This window comes from Chiloscyllium punctatum, unplaced genomic scaffold, assembly GCF_047496795.1.
Source record: "Chiloscyllium punctatum isolate Juve2018m unplaced genomic scaffold, sChiPun1.3 scaffold_101, whole genome shotgun sequence".
Lineage (NCBI taxonomy): Eukaryota > Metazoa > Chordata > Chondrichthyes > Orectolobiformes > Hemiscylliidae > Chiloscyllium > Chiloscyllium punctatum.
The window spans coordinates 714,718-731,156 of NW_027309835.1; the positions used below are offsets into that span (position 1 = coordinate 714,718).

A 16,439-nucleotide genomic window follows, 5' to 3' on the forward strand; every position below is an offset into this window, starting at 1 on the left:
CCGATTTGGAACCTGTTCAGGGTAAATACAATCCAGGGGAAAGCAGCAGTCGCCAAGGTTGGTGGCATTACCATTGACTCTGGGGCACAGTGGGAAAGGGTAACAGTTAACAGGACCTTAGAGATAGTAGAGTCGATTGTTAGAGGGACAGACCGGAGATTCTGTGGCTTCAAATGGGAATCCAGAATGTTGAGTTACCGCCCAGGTGCCAGGGTCCAGGATGTCTCCGAGCGGCTGCAGAACATTCTCAAGGGGGAGGGGGAGAAGCCAGAAATCATTATGCACGTTGGCACAAATGACACGGGTCGATGTCGGAATGAGGTCGGACACAGTGATTAGTGAGAGCTGGGAGAAAAGTTAAAAACCAGGACCTTGACCATGGTCATCTCCTGATTACTTCCATTGTAATGAGCTAGTGAAAGTAGGAACAGGAGGATATGGCAGATAAATAAGTAACTAAAGAATTGGTGCAGGGGTGGGGGGCAGGGAGATTCAGATTTTTACATTGTTGTCTTTTCTGTGACAGAGTTGACCTGATCAGGAGGGACAGGTGGTGCAAGCACTGGGAATGGGACCAGGATCTTGTTGGCGAATTTTGTTCATGCTACAAGGGAGGATTTAAACTATATTGGCGAGGAGCAATATCGTCATGATCAGGGAGGCAAGAACGAGGCTGGTAGGAGATACAGTAATCAGAAACAATAAAGTGAAGAGACAGGACAGGCTGGAACATGATAAGGAGTAAGGAATGCCTGTTGGATTAAACTACTTTCATTTCTGTGCAAGAGGGTTGGCAGGTAAGACCAATAAACTAATGGCGTGGATAGGAACATGAGATTGGGATAATGTAGCCTTTATAGAAACATGGCTAAGCGAGGGTCAGGACTGGCAGCTTCACGCATCAGGTGCTGGTGCTTTAGGCGGGACACGGATGGTGGAAGGAGGGGAGGAGTTGAACTTTTGATTAAGGGGATTATCACAGCAGTAATCAGAGATAAAATAACTGACCAATCATCCAGTGAGGCTTCACGGGTGGAGCTAAGAAGTAGGAAGTGGATGATGATGTCACTGGGTTTGTACTATCGGCCTCCAAATAGTCAACGTGAATTTGAGTAACAAATATGCAGGGGGAAAGTAGACATGCAGGAGCAATATGGTTGTCAGAAGAGTGGATTTTAATTTGTAACAGACTGAGACTGCCAGAGCGTGAAGGGATTTGATGGAGTGGAATCCGATAAGTGAATTCAGGAAACTTTCCTCCAGCAGGATGGAGAGTGTCCTACTTGGGAAGGGGCAAAACTCAAACAACTCTTGGGAAACAGAGCGGGACAGGTGACTGAGGTGACAGTGGGGGAGCACTTTGGGACCAGTGACCATCGTCCTATTAATTTTCAAATAGCTATGGAGAGGGACAAAGCTGGTCCACAGGTTCAAGTTCTAAATTGGGACAAGGGGAATGTTGATGGGATTGGACAGGATCTTGCAGGGGTCGACTGGAGTAATTTTTTTGCGGGTAAATGGCTCGCTGGCTAGTGGGAATCCTTTAAACGTGAGATAGCTAGAGTTCAAAGTCTATATGTTTCTGTGAGGGTGAAGGGCAAGGTTGGCAGGAATGGGGAACCCAGGATGACAAGAGATATTTAGGCATTGACTGGAAAAAAGGGATGTGTGACTCAGGCACAGGCAACTGGGATCATGGGAGTCCCTGGCGCACAATAAGGAATATAGGAGTTAACCTTTGATGGAAATCAGGAGACAAAGTGGTTATGAAAGAACCTTGGCTGAGAAGATTAGGATGAATCCAAAGAGGCACTTTAAGAATATGTGAGAAGTCTGGTTGAATTTATAAAACAGATGTCAAGCTGGAAGATTAAGTCCAATCCCAAGATCCTGTGCTTAACCAAAGTAGACTACAACAGGATGAGACAGTAATTTTTCAAAGTGCACAACAAAATTATGTATATTTGTGAAAAGGAAGGACTGTAGGAAAAGGAGTAATCTGTCATTTGTATCTAAGGAAATTAGGGAGTCTATCAAATTGAAATAGAAGGCATACAAATTGGCAAAGACCAAGGAGAAACTAGGAGATTAGAAAAACTTTAAAGATCAACAAAAAGCTTGATGGGATTTTGACTGGGTATACAAATGAGTAGCTATCCCCAGGGCAAGAATAGCAGTTTACAATGCTCGAGGAAACCTATTGCGTGGGGAACATATGGCTTATTTAATTGTTGAAGTACTTATCTGAAGAAGTCTGTCAGCATAGAGATGAACCTGATAAAGTTAAAAATTACATCGTGCTTGGAAAGCTAGTGCTTCCTAATAAACCTGTTGGACTACAACCTAGTGTCATGTGATTTTTAACTTTGTCCACCCCATTCCAAGACCGGCTCCTCCACATGAGAATCCTGACAGACAACCCCACCGAAAATGAAGCACCTGTCAAGTACTTGACTGAGCCATGGAGGTGTTGGGGAGGGGTGTGTTGTTAAAAAAAAAAATGCTGAATTGAACTAGTATTTTTAAACTGCCGTTGCCACGGAGATAATCCTGACAACCAGCTTCCATTCAAAGCCACAAAGCACGTTAACATGGACTTGCCTGTGTCTCAGTCCGTTTTCCAGTCACACTGAGATTTGAAATATTCGCCCACGGACAGAATACACACCTTTCCTTCCAGATGAAAAGGCCAATGATATTCAGATCGGCACGGATCAAGTAACTATCAGATCAGAACATGAAGTTCAATTTGAATTTCTCATCCGCAAATCCACCCTTTCAGTACCCTACAATAGGAAAAAACAAGTCAACATTGTTAATACAGGATGGAACTTTAAAAGACAATGATAGTATTAAATTGTAGTTTCCTTGTTCCCCCAAAACTTTAAATCTCAGTCTCACGATTTCTCTCTCTTGTTAACTGAAATCCAAACCAATCTCGTCCCTCCTTTCCTCCACACCCAGTTCTCGCAATCTCTCTCCTCGTCTTGAATTCAGTTTCCGAGCTGCTGTCTGCAGACTAAGAACCAAATCAATGAGTTTGACTTGGAGCCTCCAGGGTGTTGGTGAATCCTCCCCCAATCTCCCAGAACACCCATTCTCTGATGAGAACCATTCTGCACACACTGGCCAAATCATATCTGGTTGAACTAAAATTAACCAAATTAGAACTCTAATTAGAGGCCCATCCTTGTCATTTTCCATAACAATCCTGACTATTCATAAGAGTTCTGACAACTTGCTGCAAAATGCTCCCCCAGTGATACTTTGACCAATCGTCAGGACACCAGGCAAAGGGCTATTCCCCTGGGTCGTGTCCTCAGAAGAAAGAAGGAAGGGAGCTGCTAATGACAGATTAATCCCACACATCCACAGCCTCCCTCCCTGGCACTGACCCGCCCTGCACATCTGCCAACAACTGGCCAGCACTGCGCCCGTGCACTGATCTCCCTTCCTACGGAACATGCTCTCGATCACACAGGAGCCTGGAGGATTGATATCAGCTGCTGCCCAATAGAGTGGAGGGGGCGGGGCTGGAGGACGGGAAATAATGGGATTGTAAACAATGAATGAATGTGGAGGACACTGGGGGATGGACAGGTCAGTGAGGGACAGGAGCAGTGCAGCAGCAGGAGGGGATCCTGGACAAACTGAGCAATGGGAGAGTCTGACAGGAGAGAAACGACAGGATGGTTCTGTTTGGAGCCTCAGGCAGGGACAGGTGGGAGACAGTATGGCCTGGTGGCTTGGGCATGATTTCCAATCAGCCTCTTCAAAGCCGCTGTTACCAAACTCTGAACCCGATTCTCTTGGTCCAGAGGAAAGGACACTACCACCATTTCATAGTGGGGTTGTGGAAAGAAAGGAAGATTTGCTCAACCTCACTCACATGGAAACTCCGCGAGTTCCTTGTACTTACAGTCTACCGTGGAGATGGAGGAGACAGAGCAGGTGGGAGGGGGTAGGGATATAGGGACTGCCTTTCAAAAGGAACTCACCTGTGTTGGTGTTATTAACAAGACTCAGTACACAGTCACCAACACAAAGCTGGTGTACGTGAATGTTATCCAGAATATTAACTCCTATAACTGGGTGACGCAGACCCCAATGTACAGAGTTAAGTCCTGGCTATCAATAACAGCCTTGTGCGTGGGAAATCATGACTCATGGAGTGGACTGAGTTTACTGAAGAAGTAACAAAGCGGATTGATGAGGGCAGAGCGGTGAACATGATCTTCATGGACTGCAGTAAGGCGTTCAACAAGGTTCCTCATGGGAGATTGGTTCGCAAGGTTAGATCTCATGGAATACTGGGAGAGCTAACTATTTGAATATAGAACTGGTTCAAAGGTCGAAGACAGAGAGCGGTGGTGGAGTGATGATTTTCAGGCTGGAGCCCTGTGACCAATGGAATGTCACAAAGATCGGTGCTGAATCCACTACTGTTTGCCATTTATATTAATGTGAACATAAGAGGGATTGTTAGCATGTTTGCAGATGAGACCAAAATTGGCAGTGTAGTGGACAGTGAAAAAGATTACCTCAGAGTTAAACGGGATCTGGATCAGATGGGCGAATGGGCTGAGGCGCTCAGTTTACATAAATGTGAGATGCTGCATTTTAGGAAAGCAAACATTAGCAGGATTTTTGCAGTTAATAGTAAGTTCCTGGGGAGTGTTGCGAAACAAAGAGACCTTGGAGTGCAGGTTCAGAGTTCCTCGAAAGTAGAGTCACAGGTGGATAGGATAGTGAAGAAGGCAGTTGGTATGCTTTACTTTATTGGTCAGAGACTGTAGGAAAGGTGTCGGGATGTCGTATTGTGGCTGTACAGGACATTGATTAGGCAACTTTTGAAATATTCCAGCAATTCTGGTATCCTTCCTATCGGAAGGATGTTCTCAAACTTGAAAGGGGTCAGAAAAGAATTACAAGGATGTTGCAGCGTTGGATAGGGTGTTTTCCCTACAGCGTCGGAGGCTGAGGGGTGACCTGATAGAGATTTATAAAATCAGCCGGTCATGGGTAGGGCAAATAGACAAGGTCCTTTCCCTGTGGTTGGGGTATACAGAACTAGGGGAGAGGGAGGGGAGAGTAGGCAGAGAGGGTGGGCTGAGGGTGGGGGGAAAGAGAGGATGTGGGGATTGAGAGTGGTCGCACGGGTGAGGACAGAGATGGGGGCAGGGGAGGACTGACAGAGGCAGGTGAGAATCAGAGAACGGGGAGTGGAACAGAGGGGGAGGGAAACAGAGTGGGGGGGAACAGAGTTATTTTATGGATCTACAACTCAACCCTGTTCCTGTTTTCGCCTCCTCACTTTCAACCCCCCTGAAGAGCTCAGAACTGCATAGTTCCTGGAAAGTCGAGTTTCAGGGAAACTGGGTGCTGAAGACTGCATTTGGCATGCTGACCTTTATTGGTCTGTGCACTCATCAATAAAGGGACCTGGGTTCGATTCCACTTTGTGTCGTGTTGGCACATTCTCCCTCTGTGTGTTAGCACGGGCGTCCTCTGGGCGCTCTGGTTTCCTCAAACAATCCAAAGAGGTGCAGGTTAGGTGGATTAACTGTGGGTAATGCTGGGTTACATGGTTCTGGTGGGATGGTATTCCGATGGTTGGTAAGGTCTCATGGGCTGAATGGGCTGCTTCCACACTGTATGGATTCTGTCACTGAGTATAAGAGTTAGGAGGTCACGTTGTGGCTGTACAGGGCATTGGTGAGGCCAGTTTTAGAATACTACATTCAATTCTAGTCTCCCCGATTTCAGGAAGATAGGACTCAGCGCCATAATAACAAGTTCCTGGGAAGTGTTGACAAATAAATACACTGTGCAGAGTGGTTTGATCGTTCCTTGAAAGTAGGGCTGAAGGTAGACAGGTCGGTGAAGGTGGTGTTTGGTATGCTAGCTGTTATTTGGCAGTGCATTGAGTATAGGAGTTGGGAGATCATGGTTCGGTTGTACAGTTTATTGGCTCAGCCACTTTTGGAATGCCTAGACTGCTTTACATTCTAGTATCCCTGCTATCGGAAAGATGTTGAGAAACCTGAAAAAGTCCAGAAAAGATTTATAAGGGTGCTGCCAGTATTGAAACATGTGACCCATAAGGAGGGGCTGAGGACATTTTGCCTGGAGTAGTGGACGTTGTGGGATGGCATTATACAACGTCTTCAAGGCTGCAATGTTTCCTGCAACTATCACCATTTCAGATGCTGCCAGACCTGCTGAGGAGCTCCAGTAATTTTTTTTTTTAAATTTCAGATTTCCACGATTTTGCTGAGGCACTTAGAGTCATAGACATTTAAAAGGCTTCATATTTTGTTGACTCTCACCCCTGGGATGGCAGGACTGATGGATGAAGAGGACTCAAACCTCGTTTAATTCTCCTTTCCTTTGTCTTTCTGAGCTGTTGCCTGCATCACGAATACTCTATCTCCCATTCCCTGACCTGAATCTGGCCCATCTAAGCCACTCTTTAGCTCCTAACCCCCTGCCAGACTAGTTACAGTCTCATCAATGGAACTGGCAATCACCCCACCAGGAGATTTCTCCCAGCCCTGCCCAGGGGTAACCAGTCAGGCTGGTACAAGTCTCACCTAGCCCAGAAACGGTCGCAGTGCCTGGAAAATCTAAACGCTTCTCTGGTACACCATTTCTCCAGCCACACATCCAGCTGATCTATCCTCTTGTTCCTGGTCTCACTAGCACATGGCACTGGGTGTAAATCTGACATTATTTCTTTTCATTTTAATATATCTCTGATTTTCCTTTATACATATTTCAGGCCCTCATCCCTTTGTTTCGCGATGTTGTTGGTATCTGTGTGTTCCACAACCATTAGTTATTAACCCTCCAGCTGCAGAACTCACTGTAGCCACTCCATGCTATGACGAATCCTAGCACCAGGGAGGTAACATGCCATCCTTGATTCATGTCTGTGGCCACAGAAGTACCTGCCCTTACTCTGACGACTGATCCCATGTCACGATAGCCCTGCAACTGTCTTTCCTCCTGTTCTGTGCAGCAGAGTTATCTGTGGTGTCATGACCCTGGCTGTTGCTGATTTCCCCGAGAGACCACCCCACCCATTCACCCCCAACAGAATTCCAACCAGTATACAATATCTGTTTGAGAAGGGGATGATGAATGGGGACTCCTGCACTCCCTTGCTGAGCCTTTAACTTGATGTGATGGTCACCTATTTGTGCCTGTGTAACCCTCACCTGCAGTGTGACGAACTCACTAAACGTGCTGTCCATAATATTCTCAGTATCGTAGATGGTCCACTCACAGCTCCAGGTCTGAAAAGCAGTTTCCCAGTAGCGCAGATGGACACACTTCCTACACACATAGCCGTCAGGGACACTGGAAGCGTCCCTTATTTCCCACATTGTACAAGAGGAGCCCGCCACGGGTCTGAAGATTCCTGTCTCAATGTCTCTCTAGATTCAGCTAGTTGCTCTCATTAAGAGAATTTAAAAGAGCTTTCAACCTTACTTCACTTCAAACATGTCCATTATAATCAATAGCCCTAATCTTTACTTAAGCTGATATATTATACTTTAAAAACTGTTAACAAATACTCCACAGTGTCGCTTACAAATTGGCTGTTCCCACTGGGACCATGCGAAATTCTGAATAGCCTGAACTAAAACTGAGTTTCAGCATCACCTTCTCCCTGTCTCATCCCCCTCTGTTTTCACCCAACTCCAAAACATTCTCATTGAGCCAAGCAGCACTCAGCGTCAACATGGCCTTCAGCAATTTCTGGATGAACAGATAATTGTCAGAATCTGTAAAATTCCACCTGAAAAGTTACTGGAATTTGAGTCCATAAGAAATTGTAATGGGAAATTTACATGGAATTGAAAGTAAGGAGTTCACAGGTGAAAGTCATAGAGTGGTTGACTGGGTCTAAACATAACAGTTCCTGCAAAGAGTCGAGGTGTAGTTTGGATAAATCTATGTTCCCTCTCAGACCAATATCTCCTTCCCGGGCTGCACGGCCCAGAACAGAGCACGTACCCCAAGGGTGAACCAACCATGAATTTGTACATCTTTCTGCTATTTGCTTGACAAAAATATGAGAGTCTGGAATAGGGTGGTTCTGGAAAAGCACAGCAGTTCAGGCAGCATCTGAGGAGCAGTAAAATCGACGTTTCGGGCAAAAGACCTTCATCAGGAATAGAGACAGGGTGCCTGCAGGGTGCAGAGATAAATGAGAGGAAGAAAACGTAGGAAAGAGTACAATAGGTGAGTGGGGTGATGATGAAGGTCAGAGAGGAGGGTGGAGTGGATAGGTGGAAAGGAAGATAGGCAGGTAGGACAAGTCATGGGACAGTGCTGAGCTGGAAGTTTGGAACTGGGGTGAGGTGGGGGAAGGGGGAATGAGGAAACTGGTGAAGTCTACATTGATGCCCTGGGGTTGAAGTGTTGAAAGGCGGAAGATGAGGCGTTCTTCCTCCAGGCGTCGGGTGGTGAGGGAGCAGCGGTGAAGGAGGCCAAGGACCTCCATGTCCTCGGCTGAGTGGGAGGGGAGTTTAAGTGTTGGGCCACAGGACATTGTTTTTACCTAAAAATATGAGCTACTTTTCGACAGACAGAACAGACAAACCTTTCTCGTTCCACAGTGAAATGCCAATGATATCCAGATCCTGATGACTCCACTGACTGTAGAAACCTGCTTTTGAGATCCCGGTCTCAATTATTCTCAATTAATATCTGATAAAAAAAATCACAAGACAAAGGTCACAGTCAGTGCAAGATGAATATCAAAGACAAATATTTCCCTGGTATGTGTCTGATGTGTAAATGCTCCTCTTCAAATCGCCCCGCCCCCACCTAGGAAGAGGACATGTCCATGCGCCTCGCTGTACCTTGCCCCCAATAAAGATGGTGGCCATAACCCAGGACCGATCATTGCCGGAGGGCCACAGACATTTTCCCATTTGCTGCAAACGTGGGAGCAGGAGTTTCTAATTCAGGACTAGCGACCTGTACAGAGTGTAATTAAACCTCTCCCAGTCTAAACTGATACATTTCATTCGATTTCCGCCGACACTTCCCCTTTCCCGTTTCCACCTCCTTCACACACCAAGGGTCATTCTGGTACCTGTGACCCGTCCTTAGATCCGATTGTAGGAATTCTGAATTTTCCCAGCTCCCGTGTGGAAACAGGGCCATCAGCCCAACAAGCTCACACCCACCCTCCGATGATTATCCCACCCAAACCCATTCCACGACCCTATTACTCTACATTTCCCCTGACTAATGCACTTAAACTATGCATCCCAGAACACTCCGGGAAATGTAGCTGGGCCAATTTACCGAACCTGCATATCTTTGGACTGCAGGAGATAGGGGATAAAGAGTAAATAATAGGTTGAGATGGAGTGCAAAGAGAGACAGGAACATGTGGACAGACAAAAGAGTGGATAATGATCTTGCTGGAAGGGTGCACAGCTGTTAATGGAGGGGACAGGAACCTGTGTCTGGCAGCATCTCAGTGGAGGTGGTGGAAATGGTGGCTGATGATCTACGTTCTGCTGCAAAAACAGACCCTGAGCTTCCAGTTGCCTGCCACTTTAACACACGAGCCTGTTCCCTGGCCAACATCTCTATCTCAAGCTTACTGCAGTGTTCCAGTGAAACTTGATGCAAGCTGGCAGAACCCTCCAAAAACATACCAAATTGCCTCCTCTTTCAAGGATTCACAATTTCCCCTCCCATGTGGTCAACAATGCTCTCCAGTGTAGTTCCTCCACTTCCTGCACCTCTACTCTTGAACCCCACACCTCCAACGCAACAAGGATAGAACCCCCCAGTCCTCACCTTCCACCCAGATACAACACATCATCCTCTGACAGTTCCACCACCTTCGATCAGACCGCACCAGAGATATATTTCTCTTCCCACTCCTTTCAGCATTCCACAAAGGCCATTTCCTCTGCGACTCCCTCATTAGATCCATGCTCCCCACCAACCCACCCTCCACCCTCCACTCCCAGCACCTTTGCTTGCCAGTTCAAGAGGTGTAAAACCTGTGCCCACACCTTCACCTCAACGTCAATCCACGGCTCCAAAGGATTCTCCCACATCCAGCAGAGATTTCCCTGCACGTCCAGATACCTCACCTATTTTATCCTTTGCTCTCAATGTGGTCTCCTCTACATTGGGGAATCAGAACGCCAACTTGATTCAGAGAACATTTCTGGAACACATGCACCAAACAACTCCACCACCCTGTGGCCGACCACTTCAACGCCCTCTCCCACTCCACCAAGGACATGCAGGTTCTGGACTGCCTCCATCGCCAAATCCCAGCCACCCGACGTCTGGAGGAATAACACCTGATCTTCCACCTTGGGATCCTTCAACCACACGGCATCAAGGTTTGCTCACCTCCCCTCCCCCCACCTTATCTCCGATCCAACCCTCCAACTCGACACTGGCCTCTTGAACTGTCCCACCTGTCCATCTTCCTTCCCAATTATCCACTCCAACCTCTCATCATTACCTCCCATCTACATCGACCTATTGCCTTCCGAGTTCCCATCCCACCAACCCCACACACCCCTCTTATTTACCTCTCAGCCCTCTTACTTTTGGAGAGCTGATGAGTGAAGCAGCCTCCTTTCAGCATTTACAATTCTGTGAACATTTCATTCTGAGCCCTCGAAGGAAAATCAGGGCAGGGTTTGTAAAGAGGTCAGATTGAATGAGGGTCTCAGTGAACAAAAGTGAGACACAAATACAGAGAGGTTTTGGGATGGATTGAATCAAATGTTATCAATTTGCACGGCTGCCAACATTACAGAAGTTACAAATGGGACTGATCAAGAGAGTGGAATTAGAGCAGCAAATAAATCTTAAACATTTATGCAGCTAAAGGGGATACTGGGTAAAGATACCACAGTTAGTGCTGATTTCATTCCAGACACACCGGCCAGGGCACACTTCCGTGCTGTGTCTACCATATTGATCTCTTTAAGATTTTTGTTCATTTGAAGTGTTTCATGTTTAGATAGTCCAGAGAAGACAGCTTCATTCTCCTCAATGTCTTCTGCCAAGGCAATGCTGCTGTTAGAATTCAAGTCGCTATGGTGTGTTACTGGCTGCTTCAAGGACTGGAACTGGCAATTGAGACTGAAAGGTTACTGTATAAAATATCTTCAATTGTATTGCCAGCTTGCCAGACACATGAGGGGCTTTAGAAAAAGAACTTAAATGATGGGCACTGAGTGTCAGAGTGCCTACTGTTGTGGGGACATTCTGTTTGGATACAATCTATTGGTAATTGTTAGAATTGACTTATCCTGGCTCCAGAGAAGTGGTCAGAGCATTATAACGGTCATCAAAGATGGTAACAAATTTCCCAGAGGTTACAAATCGTAAATGACAGAGTAGGCATGAGTTCTGCTGGTAAAAGTGTATAAATTTATTCAAAATGGCTCCAATTTACTTTCAGAAACAAGTGAGAGAAAAGCACATTACTGAGGCCTTTACATTAGTTAAAATTTAGACATTCAGGAGAGCTGAAGGGAGAGCTGGTGTTGGCAGTTGTAGTAATGATAGGGAAAAACTTGTTTCACAGACAGAGAGAGTTCACAGATGGAAAACTCAGCTTTAACATCACATCAACTGCAGAGTCGTCCAATTCTGCAGGTCCTGGTCCTTATCAGTAATATAAAAGGGAAAGCAGCATTCCTAGCTCAGAGAAATCATTCCCATGTTAGGCAGCTGGTCGAATATTTAACTGGTCATGTGATCTGGGAAGACACCAATGTAACGGGACCAGGGCGAAGCTGTGTAAATGTGGGGACTGTGGGAAGAAATTTACTTACCCTTCCCAGTGGGACACTCACTGACACAGTCACACTGGGGAGAGGCTGTTCACCTGCCTCACGTATGGGAAGGGATTTACTCGATCTTACAATCTGCTGAGGCACCAGAGCGGGCACAATGGATTTAGATCCTTCACCTGCTCCATGTGTGGGAAAGGATTCACTCAGTCCTCTGATCTGCTGAAACACCAGCGAGCTCAATCTGGAGAATGACCATTCACTTGCTCCCAATGTGGGGAGAGATTCACTCAAATGGACCACTTGCTGAGACCCCAGTGAGCCCACACAGGGGGAGAGGCCATTCAGATGGTCAGTGTGTGAGACGGGATTCTGTGATTCATCCTGACTCCCTGAGACACCAGCAGGTTCACACTGGGTAGGAGCTGTTTCCCTCTCTGTGTGACAAGGGATTTGCTGAGACTCAACACGACTGAGGGCCCAGTGAGTGCTCACAGGGAAGTGGTCATCCCCCTGCTCCGTGTGGACTGCAGGACTCTGATTCTGATGTTACTGTCCATCAGAGTCAGGAGTGGACCTTGTACATGATGACACTGCTGGAGTATTGATGTTGTTGTTAACCACATTAACTGGGCTGGAGTTGACTGAATTTATATTGCCACTTTCTGAACCTCTGGGTGTCTCTCTGGGCAGTAGGTCACCACAAACAGCAATGTGACAAGGAGCAGGGTTCATCTGTATTGATTTAAATTGTGATCATAGCACTGCTGTCTCACAGCACCAGGTAAAAGGTTAGAGTCCAGCCTTGGTCAACGGCCTATGTGGGGTATCCACATTCTCCCCATAATAGTGTGGGTCCCCTCCATGTGCGCTGGTTTTCTCCCACAATTCAAAGATATGCAGGTTAGGTGGATCGGTCGTCATAAATTGTCCACAGTGTTCAGAATTTGCAGACTAAGTGGATCAGCCATGGGAAATACACTGTTACAGGGATGGAGTGCTCTGGGCGGGATGTTCTTCGAATGGTCGGTGGGGTTTGATGGGCCAATGCTCTCCTTCCACACTGTAGGGATTATATTCTATGATTGAGGATAAAGAATATTCTCAGGGTCTCCTTGGAGGAGGAGCATGTGGAGTGTATCAATGCTCTCTATGCCATTAGATAGAGGTGGGCACCGCAGGGGATACAGTGCATTATCTCCACCGCCACCGCCACCCCCTCACCCCCAACTCTACATTGATTTAGTCCCTTCCCACTCTGTCACTTGTAATGGTTTGCTTTGCCCATAATGGGTTTTGTTTGTAAATATTCAACTGACGACACTGGTGTGCTACTGATGGTGATTATATGTTAACAAAAAGCAAAATAATGGAATAATGATGTTGATGGTGGGAAAGTTGCTCAGCTGTGTGAGATAACACTTCTGGGTAAGAGAAATGGGAGAAAAATGCTTTACAGCTCACAGAACAAGAACTGAAAGTAGTTAAATCAAACCAGAGAGGAAGGAATATTTCCCTGGAGTTTGAGTAACTGAAAAGTGATGGGGTCCGGGAGTAGGCAGGATTTTGTTTAAAGGGCATTTGAAATTTTAAAAACTGTTATATGCAGATAGTTTCGATTCTTTAAGTTTTATTTATTATGGAATAAACTTGTACTTTTAAAAAAAAACAAATTCACAAACCTGGCGTTAAAGACAAATGTTAAATAAAATCCATCAAACTATCCCTCACTGAAAACAGATGTGGAAGTGCAATCTCCTGCAGAATCCCTGCCCTGACTACTTCTTCCTACCTGGGGCCATTGGCTATATGCGTACCTGGGAGATAGCAGCAGGAGAAGGCCATTCGACCTTTGAATCTGGCTCCACCATTCAATGGGAAACAGCTGACCATCCAGATCAGTCTCCTGTTCCTGCTCTGTTCCAATCCCCTTTCATGACTTTACCACGAAGAACTATATTTCAGTCCTCCTTGGGCTTCACTGCCTTATATACCAGTGATGTTGCTGTGTTATTGCTGGGTGTAGGCAGGGGTAATGTGATGGTGCTGCTTCCTGGAGGACACACTCAGCGTCCCTCATCATCCTGCAGTAACATCAACTGGGTTTCAGCAATTAGAGATAGAACCCATTTCCAGGATATGGTCATCACTTGCTCAGCCAGCATTTATTCCCCATCTCTAGGTACCATTGAGAAGATGGTCGTGAGCTGCTGTCTTGAACCATTCACGGTCCATTTGGCGCAGATAGACCGACAATGCTGGGAGGGAGAGTGTTGCAGGATATTGGTCCAGTGATTCTCCATCTTTGGTTCTTCAAATACTGGTCAACTTAATCACAATCTGCACATGATTTTGAGATTTCAGTCTGCAAATCTTCACCGTCTCGCACCCTGTGTAAAGGAATATGCACAGATTAGAAATTCAGAACAGACTATTCTAGTTTCTCTGGAATATCTTTTTCCCCTTTCTTCCCCCGAAGCTGTAACCCTCCAGTCCACTTACTCTCTCCTACCATTCTGACTCTGCTGCCCCTAATGAACACCCTCCCCATTCTCATGGAGTTACTGATAAACAGATCCATGCCATCACTTCCTGTCCCTGGTTAGACTCTGCACCCTTTCTGGGTTCACTTCCTTTCCCTTCAGTTGTTGCAAGACAATAATATAAGAACAGAATGAAACAGACAGAAACAGAAAGGGAGGTGGCACATCCTGGACAGAAGAGGAACCTTAAGTCTGGGAGAATGAGTCAGATTCTTCCTTGTTTCCCATTAGTTTATTCCCAGCATTACAATGAACTGGGGATGGAGAGTGGTCCCACGAGGGTGTAGTGACACTCTGACCCCCCAACTGATCAATACTACAAGCAGATACGTTCCTCCTCTAGCCAATCACAGTGTGAAATACTTTCCCCTAATTACCCCAAAACACGTGCTCCAAAACCTGCCAACATTCTGCACATGTACAGTGCCGGGTTTCCCCACACATGTATTGTCCCTGCCTCAGGGATTGTGGGAGTTTCAGTCCCCATGAAGTCACTGGAGGCCTGTCTCTGGAAAGTGAATGAAATGTGTGGGGTGGAAGGGTGTTATGTATAGGATCCCCATTCAGACAGACAAGGACATATGGCTTGTCACTGGGTTTTACTGAGACATCTGGTTAGACATCCCAATTTCTGACGTAAGGAATATAGATTCAGTCAATTGCAGGGTGGAGGGGTCAATACGGGGAAGCAGTTTTAGGCAGAGGTGGCTCAGTGACTCGCACCTCAGCCTCACAGCTTCAGAGATCCTGGTTTGATTCAACCCTTAGGTGACTGTGTAGAGTTTACACGTTCTCCCAGTGGCTGCATGGTTTTGTTCGGTGTTCCAGTTTCTTCCCAAAGTCCAAAGATGTGCAGGTTAGGTGGATTTGCCATGCTAAACCACAGTGTCCATGCATGTGCAGGTTAAGCCATTAACCATGGGAAATACTGGGAATGGGTGACTCTGAATGGGATGCTCATTATAGGATTGGTGTGGACTCGATGGATGAATACCCTGCTTCTGCACTGTAGGGATTCTATTCTATTCTCATGAAGAAGAATGTACCTATCTCGATGTGTTGTGAATCTGTGGAATTCCCTATTCAATACGCAGTGGATGCCAAGACAATGAGCAAATTTAATGGACAGTTACAGATTTTTAATTTGCAATGAGCTGAAGGGTGAGAGAGACAGAGAGAAGGCGGGAAAATCCAGCTGAGACCGAGGTGAGCTCAATCATCATGGTATTAAATGGTGGAGTTGATTCGAAGGGCTGCATTGCCTCTCCTGTGCCCAGGGCTTATCTTCTTACGGTAATAACTGGAAAGCGGAATCAAAACTCACCAACTTCACCAAAGGAGATTTTCGGAAAATGTCGGATAGTCAAGTGGAATAGTATTCAAAACTGAGATAGTGAGGAAGTGTGTAGAAGATAATGATTTTGCAATTTTAAACTGAGGGGTAACAGTGATTTATGGTTATAGACTGTGTGGTACATTCACACTGTCCAGAATACTGTTTTGTGAATATCTATTCTGCAATTTATTACAAAGCCAAGGTCACTGATAATGAAAACCAAAACACCCAGGAAACATCGCCTCACCTCGTAATCTAACAAAAGACGCGTGATATATCTGGTTGAATTTAGAACACAGATGGAAAGCGGGTAGATTAAATCCAGTACTAAGATCCTGTGCTTAAACAAAGAAGACTACAATAGGACGAGGCAGGAGTTGGTAATGTAGACTGGGAGCAAAGACTTTACGGTGAGATAGTTTACAGATAGTGGAGGAATATCAAAGTAATTTTTCGAAGTGCTCAGCAAAAGTATATATCAGTGAAAAGGAAGGACTGTCGGAAAAGGAGTAATCTGCCGGGGGTGTCTAAGGAAATAAGGGAGTCTATCAAATTGAAATAGAAGGCATACAAATTGGCAAAACCAAGGAGAAATTAGGAGATTAGAAAAACTTCAAAGGTCAACTGAAAGCTTAATGGGATTGGGTATAAATAGTGATGAGTAGCTATGCCCAGGGCCAGAATAGCAGTTTACACTGTTAGAGGGAAACCTATTGTTTGGGGAACATATGGCCTCTGTAATTGTTGAAGCATTTAACAGTT

The 16,439-nt window shown here is 45.9% G+C and overlaps 1 long non-coding RNA gene across 2 annotated transcripts in view; it reads right to left on the reverse strand.

Moving 5' to 3' along the window:
- The window catches only part of LOC140471537 (uncharacterized), a 49,649-nt gene that overhangs the window by 5,042 nt on the left and 28,168 nt on the right, over positions 1–16,439 (reverse strand). The window contains exons 5-7 of one of the 2 annotated variants that reach the window (XR_011957075.1): positions 13,616–14,188; positions 8,612–8,718; positions 2,669–2,786 (exon numbers count right to left, since the gene is read on the reverse strand). This is a non-coding gene — a long non-coding RNA (uncharacterized lncRNA). Of the gene's footprint in view, positions 1–2,601; positions 2,787–8,611; positions 8,719–13,615; positions 14,189–16,439 lie in introns of both variants that reach the window. The other variant, XR_011957074.1, reaches the window with a different exon arrangement.